The sequence below is a fragment of the Siniperca chuatsi genome, linkage group LG4 (genome assembly GCF_020085105.1).
Source record: "Siniperca chuatsi isolate FFG_IHB_CAS linkage group LG4, ASM2008510v1, whole genome shotgun sequence".
Classification (NCBI taxonomy): domain Eukaryota; kingdom Metazoa; phylum Chordata; class Actinopteri; order Centrarchiformes; family Sinipercidae; genus Siniperca; species Siniperca chuatsi.
This window is the reverse complement of record NC_058045.1, coordinates 5,126,823-5,135,397: the sequence shown is the minus strand read 5'-3', so window position 1 is coordinate 5,135,397 and position 8,575 is coordinate 5,126,823.

The following is an 8,575-nucleotide window of genomic DNA, read 5'->3' as shown; positions in this document are numbered from 1 at the left end:
CAGAGTTATCTGTTATTAAATACTGTAATAAGAGGGTTAAATAAATGGGTTTTAGAGGGTTGCTTTTGTTAAGAATGTACAAGAAAAGAAGAAGAAATAACTAAAAGAAATAGAGGTGTGACTCCAGTATGTTCAAAACGCAATAAGAGACAGCACCTTATTTCTGCTTGATTTAGTGTCTCTTCAGTCCCTGTTCATTGTAGAATTCAATTTTCTGATTATTTTGAAGGCTTCGCATGCCCCCCGCTTTAGTTATCTTTCTGAACTTTTGATTTCTTTTTTCTTTTTTTTTCACTCTTTCCTGTGTTTAGGTTAAAGACTAAATGTGATCAGGCTTTTCAGAATCAGAATCAGAAATACTTTATTGATCCCCGAGGGGAAACTCTTTTGTTACAGCTGCTCACTATCACATCAGTGCACACAGGGATAGAAGTTCTAAGCTTTTGCCATCAGGGCGCTGTTGCTGTGGAAGTACCTACCTATGATTTTCCTATTCCCTTTTATCTGTGTAGCTTTGAACTGTTTTAGACCTAACCATTCATTTTGTTTTTTTAACATTGTCAAAATTCACATTTTTTCTTAGTTGTAAACGATACTGCATTTTTTTGGCCGGTATCAAAAAAACTGATAATAATATTAGGTGATATAAACTCACATTTTTGATCCCTTAAATTTGGTAATTAAAGAATTTGGACAAAGTCATTCCCTGAGGAGTCTGTGCTCAGCAGTGACACACTCAAATGTACCTTTGGCATTTCTGCACTGCAATTCCTTGTTACTTTTCAGCCGACATACACACCGATACCAATGTATGATAAGCTAATGTCCCTTCCAATGCATCCATCGGGCTTAATTGTAAAGCACTTACTGACTTTGTTTCTCAAAAACAAAGTTAGGAAAAAATCCGGAGGTGATTGGGTGAATTTTATTTATTATCACTGTCAGCCCATTGACTGATTGTATTGATTTTGTGACTTTGTTTTGGAAAATCATGATAAATTAAGATAACTATTATTATACTATAATTTCCATAAGAAAATGCCAATAGACAGGCCAGAGACTGAGAAAAGCAGGTGAAATTAGATTTTGTGTTTTTAATTTATTCTTAAATACAATTTCAGGACTATGCATTATGCCCTGACTGAATTTGGGAAATTGGATTGGTGTTGCAATCAGCCCATGAACACATCCCAGTCATATCCTCATGTCTCCTGACCTTGAAAAGGAGATGTTAGGTGAGCTCTTGGAAATAGCTTTTGGAGAGTGACATTAAACTCAGCTCCCTCGCCGCCCTGGAAAAGCGGTGGTCTGATCCCCTCTTGTTATCCAGCGGAAGGCAGATAGTGACTCCCTGACAACATTGGGACTCAATTGCCTGTGCTTATTATCCTTTGGCATATAAACATCTCACGTCTTGCTTGCTGCACAGGCTGACCTCTATTCCATCACTTAACCGCTGATGATAAGATGGGGGAGACTCAAGCTGACTTATTCATGTTGCACCACTCGAAGGTGAATACACAGCATGTCAGAGTTCCCAGGTCTATAAATGTTGACACATGTCAGTTGTTAAATGAATCCAAACAGTAATGGTGAATGTTAGTTCTACATATTTGAGTGGCAACATCTTTCTCCATCGTGTTTTAGTGGGAAAATTACATTTTGGATGTAAAATAATGTTTAACTTTAGGAGTATTTTTTTTGGCAGGTTGTGTTATTACACATCTTGCATTGAGTAATGTGCAGTACAACTCTGTATATACCTTTTGAATAGTGATGACACGTACCATTAAACAATCAATAACACTTTCTGCCGCAGCTGTAGGATTCATTCTGGAGTAAAGGTCAATGGTGTGGGGTTTGGTGAGGCTATTGGATATCTGCAAATTAAACCAATCAATACTCAACTTTATGAGAGAGGCTTCTGTCCACAGAGTAGGACTATTTCACATATTCATGATGAGATTGTTGGACATGACAGGATGAGTGGCCAAAAATATTAAGAACAATCTCCTAATACTGCACTACCTCCTTTTTACAGTGTGTATGATGTCTCAAGGCCTAAAAACCTTAATTTAACCTGTAAAGGATTATGGCATGGAAACAATATTAACAAAATTAACTATATGAGGACATGTTTGTTCTGTTTTGTTTGTTTTTAACTTTTTGTGTCTGTTTCATGGAAAGAGTGGGAAGTGATAATCTTTTGTTTACCCAGTTAATTTAGTATTTAATAGAATGTTTACAAAGGTTTAGAGAAGAGCAAAATGCTGTTAGACTTCAAGAGCTAATTTGTTCTATTTTCTTGGACTGTTTTTCCCATCATGTGTTTAGCTGTTAATTTATTTGAGTTTTAGTCACCTCCTCATCGATAATTTATTCTCTTATCGTTTTAATTTACCATTTGGTGCATGAGAAGCTAATTAAAATACAGTTGAGTTTGTGCTTAATGTGCTGTATGAAACAAAAATGACAAAAATTCTATCTTTGTTTTAATGAGAAGCTGCACTGCATTAATCATGCTTTGACGTAATATGGCCTATTCAATGGACTTCCACACAGACACATAGAAATCACTTTTTCAATCATTTTAAGATCATAAAGGTGATCATAAAATCTTATTTAATTTCTAATCAATGTAAAAAATGGTGATTGAATAAAACGCTAACTTGTACCAAAGTAATTCAAATTGTTTTAAGATTTTCTTTAAATTAACAATCTACTTGTATCATGTTAGTGGTGCTGTCAGCGAACGTGTCAAAACATCTTCACAAGCCATCTGCCCAAGAGATCCTATAAACCCTGTAACACACAAACTCGTACAGAACTCCACTACTGGGCCTTTCAAGGGGCTTTGCAGACCATTTACGCATAGCATGTACATGCACATAATTATGACCAGCAAAACTGTTTAAGCACATTCAAGTACATGTGGTGATTTGCAACGTTATGATGTGTGGCTCCGAGGTAGTAGAGGTTTACATGGGTGAACTGCCTGGTTTGATGAGACAGTGGCTAATTTAACTAGAGTTCTTTTTCTTTTTAATATATTAAAGGAATTTTACTTATTTATAGTTTGGATCATTTTTTTCGTACTTTCAGAGTTTTGGCTATCATTCCCATTGATTATGATAACATCATGAGCTTAAATAGGAGATTAAATAAAATGAGTGCATAATATTTAGTTTCTTTCTTTCTTTCTTTCGGGGGGGGTATTTTTGGGGAAAAGTTTGGAGATGTTGTGGGATTGTAAGTGATGAGAGTTCGCTAAAAGAGAGATGGAGGGGGAAAGGGGGATGCTGAGGTTGACGTGGACATGGTTGTCTATTGCGGTGGGACAGTGTGTAGAGGTGTTGCTGTTGCTGTCTGTGAAGCCCATATGGTACATTTTGTGAGTGGTGATGTGTACTCTGTGAAGGACCTTGTACTGAACTAGTTGAGTTTTTGAGTTGTATGCCATGGAGAATGTCTTGTTGCATATAGTTTGCCAATTGATGTCTGACTGATCTATATTTAAGTCTGATGTCCATTTGCCTATTGGTATTGAAAAAGTATTGTCATGGTGATAGTAATTTTTTGGGTGAACATAGTTTTAGTAGTAAGGGAGGAATGAAGATGTGGAAGCTATGGATATTGACTTTCTTTTTTATGGTGTCTTTCAATAGTATGTAGTGGTAGTGACAGTGATGGGGTAAGTTGTATGTTTGTTTGAGAAGGTCAAAGGTCATGAGAGTGCTCCCACCGAAAAGGTGCCACAGGCTGGTTATTTTTCTCCGTTTCACGCAGGGGAAGTTGATGGGTTCCTTATTGATTTCAAACATAGGGTTATGCCAGATAGGGGTGAGAGTAGGAGATAATTTGAGGTTTAGTATGTCATTTGCGTTCCACCAGGCAGTGAGAGTGGTATTTATGGTGTTAAATTTGAAGCAGCTGTGGGTCTTGACTGATTTATCTATGAATGCAATATGCTGAATCGGGAGATCTGTACAGATGGTCTGTTCAATATCAAGCCAGGCAGAATTGGAGTTGTTTGACGAATGTGTCGAATATACTGAAGCTGGTGGGAGAGAAAGTAGTGATAAAAATTTGGTGCATTGAGGCCAACATATTTTTTGGAGTGTAGTTATTTTGATCCTGGGCTTTTTGCCTTTCCAGTAAAATGTATTTACTGTTGTAATAGATTTTAGGAAGAATTTTGATGGTGGAAATGCAGCTAATTATAGAGAGTGGGAGTTTGTTCTATCTATCCAAGTCTTCTTTGATGCTAGTGGGATAAAACTGAGTTTGAATATATCATTTGGGTTTGTTGGGGCAGGGAAGTATTCCGAAGTATTTAATGGATTGAGTTGTGTAGTTATAGGGTAGACCCCAACCTCAGCATCCTAGTCAAAATGGCTTAGAGGCAGAATCTAAGATTTAGACCAGTTAATGGAGTAGCCAGAAACCTTGCCGAAGCTGTTAATCAGATTGTGGACTGATGGGTGGGAGGTTTAGGGATATGTTAGATATAACAAGATGTCATTGGCGTATAGACTGATTTTATGATGGTGTGAGTTGGTTTTAATGCCTGAAATGCTGTCACTATGTCTTATGGCTGAGGCAAGTGGTTCTATGAAAAGTGCAAAAAAAGAAATGGTGATAATGGTCATCCTTGTCTAGTACCTCTGTTTAGGTTGAATGATCTAGATATTTGTCCATTGGTGATTATAGATGCTGACGGTGTGTTATATAGAATCTTAATCCAGTTGATGAAGTAGATGCCAAAGCCAAAATGGTTTAAGGAGGTGAAGAGAAAGGGCCACCCCAGCCTGTCAAACGTCTTTTCAGCATCTAAAGTCAAAGTAATGGCAGATGTTTAATATTTGTATCTTTTTTGGTTTTATATAGATGAATTATATTGAATAATTTTCACATGTTTTCTGAGGAGTGTCTCCCTTTGATAAAACAAGTCTGATCCAGGTGCACAAGTGATGAATTTACTGATTCCAGTCTTAATGCCAAAGTTTTGCTTATAATTACATTAGTGTTAATTAAAGATATAGGGCGGTAGTTGGAGCAGTGTGTAGGGTCTTTGTTTGGTTTAAGGATAAGTGTAATCAAAGCAGTATTCATATGGTAGGGTATTTTAAAACTATGGAGGATTTCGGAGATCACTTTGAAAAATATGGGTGAAAGGAGAGACCAGAAATGTTTATAAAATTCCACTGGATATCCATCTAAACCTGGGGACTTATTGTTGGGCATGAGTAGTAGTGCTTTCCTCAGTTCATCTAGGGTGAGTGGTTTATCCAGATTCTCTACCTGGGATTTGTCTAGCCTAAGGAAAACATTGGCGTCTGTAGATGTGGTGTCATGGTCCGAGGTGTATAATTTGGAGTGGTATTGTCTGAATGTGTCATTTATTGCAGTGTGATCTTGTGTAGTGTTTCCGGAGATATTTTCTATTGATGTGATGTTAGATTTTTCAGTTTGTTGTTTTAATTGGTTAGCTAAAAGTTTGCCAGTTTTATTACCAAATTCAAAATGTAGTTGACTGAGTCTAAGGAGCTTGTACTCTATTTTTTTTTATTAAGAAGACTATTAAGTTTGTGTTTGGTTTTGAGTAACTGTTTGCTGATTGTGTCTGTAGGCATTTGAGAGGCCAGGGTGTCCAGTCTCTTCACCTCCTGTAGTAGAAAATGTTCTCTTGAAGTTTTTTGTGGTTAAAGATTTTCTAACTTGAAAGAACTCTGTTATCCAGAGTTTTATGACTCCACTTTCTTAATGTAAACAGAGAGTGAAAGAGATGGAGTGACGGAAAATAACAACTGGAGTTGAGTTTGAAATCTGTCTGTCTGAGCTGTCACATTCACACACACACAGACAAACACCACTCATGGACTGGATGTGTGTTATTACATCAAACGTCCATGCTGTCAGGGAACAAGGCTATTGGCTCTTTGTGGCCAGAAGATGGACTGCAAAAACAGTCCAGCTGTCAAATATTGCCAAATAAAACCAGACCAGTTGCATCTGAACACAGCTTGTTTGTAGGATGCAGCAGTCTCTTTGAGTGAGAAGGAACACTCTTACTTTTAAAACAACTGCTCTGCACTCCAGGCAAAATCACACCCCTCCACTCCCACTCTGCACCACTGCTGCTCAGAAACAAAGGCAGCCCTGTTCCTCCTTTTTTTTAAGTGAAATGAGTGGAAACTCATCAAACAAGTGGTTGTGAGTTTGATTCAGAGGGCATACCTTCGTCCTGACAACCACTCTTAGCCAGTTTCTGTACCCACAGGGCTTTAGCTTCAGAGAAAGAGTGGACATCATGTCATTCCTTGGGTTGGTTTTAGAGAGATTCTCTTTCCTCCTAAACTTATATTAAGTTCAAATATTAGATGTCAGTACCACAGTGTCATCCATCATAACATCATAAATGTCCCTACACCGCATTGCTTCATAAAAAAATATTCTGTCAAACGTATAATTACATATAACATTTATAGAACAATGTAATTACTTATGTAATTGTTTAATCATGTGTATCTCAATTCTGTCTTAATGCGTTGCAAATACACAAAAACTGCAGAATGTTTAAATACAATAATGCTGAATTTAACATGAAATGTTGACTCTCCAGATCTAATATGATCAGAAACCATTATTGGAAGGATGATCCGTGCAGGATCTGTCAGCAAGTCCAGTCGGAGCTGCCTTTAATAATGGACAATCACATCAGCTCCTTTAAAAATAATATTATTAGTATGGAGGATTTAGTCAGTGTCAGTCTCTTTAACAGACATTTTTAGAGAACTGCTTTAGTGAGGGTATTCCCTTTGTTTATTTTTAGGTATAACTGAGTGGGAAGGTTAGATTGTGTGGTGGACTTAGATAGTAAAACAGAACATACAGTAGCTGATCTTAATGTTAATGTCTACCAGATTTTCAAAGAATAGTGTCAAAAAGGTCATTATTCAACCCAGAACTCCCATCATTAGGGTGTAATAATAATGGCTAATGTCAACATTACTGTATACAATTCCGTGTTTATATTCTCTTCTGACAGTGATGTCATGATACTATGCATGAATACTTAGCTTCTACATGATGAAAATACCTTTTTTCCTTTTGCTAAAAGCACTTGAAATTTGCCACAAAATAAATATATGTCGCACTTGAGATAAAATTACACGCTGCTGTACTCCAGCATTTTGTCTTGCCATAACTAACATAAACACATTAATTTGGGACATGACAGCACCTGGGATCGCAAACATCACATTAGAGTCTAATTATGCATAATATGGATAATTAATAATTCCTTTTTGCAATATCACAATCCAAATGGCTCAAGATCATAGCCTCGAATTACACAAGTGTGTTTATTGTGTGTACATGTGTGTGTGTATGTGTGTATTATTGTAGCAAAATAATCCATTCCCCAGATGGTGAAATTTGTCACCCTCCATAATGTCACAATCATGAAATAATAATTAAAAGCAGTGACACTAAAGCCTCTGAAATGTTGCAGCTCTGCTGCAATAAAGTTATAACTTGCCCCTGCCTATTGCCAACTAACTACCCTGCAAACAGAGAAACCCTTCAAGGCATTATATTGCAAGCACTATAGTATAACCAGACTTGCAAGGGCTGTTAATCAGGCTACAGAAAGTTCAGCATTCGCACCATAAAGCTTCATTCACAGAGTGAGCCTGGAGAGATTTCAAATCCTGGGGGGAGCTACCAAGGACTGAGCTCAAAATCCAATCAGAAGAGGAAAAGAACAAAGAGGATTGATAACACTCTACCTGTTCATTCCATGTAAAGTATTGACAGTGCACTGTGCTGCAGGGTAATCCAGTCAAAGAGAGAGGAAAATGTAATTTTGGTCCACCGAGTCTTGGTAAACAGTTCAGCAGTTCTAGTAAAATAATCAATTTCCCAGGTGGTGAAATTGAACCGAGATGATCACTTATTTGTCTGCCGTGCTGCTAAATTTAAAAGTTGATTTCGGGCTCAGAACCAATGCTCATGGACATTTAATATCATGCTGCAGTTTTCTTTGTTTGGTTAAGTTCACCTGGATTCACTGTTGCAAGGCATTATGGTTGACTGTTATCCATCCTTTTTACTGGATAGAACTTTGCTCTATAGACTTAAAAGTTTAAAAGTTAGTGTTAAATAACACGATGGCATCAATAAAATCATGCATAAGCATACAGTAGCATTTATAGAACTGTTAACTGTAGTTACATAATATAGCACGTTTCTTTATCTTTGTAATACCATATGCAACATTTTAATGCTACTATTCATATTTATAATACTATTTATAGATGTAAACAAGTGAAGAATACACAACCAAGGATTAAATTGAGAGATAATCTCATCTAACAACACACATTGCATTGCAGGGAAGCTTTACTAATAATCCTGGACTCCAAAGTCCTATCTAGGTCCTTAACTTCAGTCTCTGCTTTGTGGGCTGCACATTTTCATGTAATAAAAACGATGCAGGCAATACAAATATATGAGATTTATTTCAGCACCTCAGCAAAGACATTTTCCTGTAAATGACTGTCGGCTCGACTAT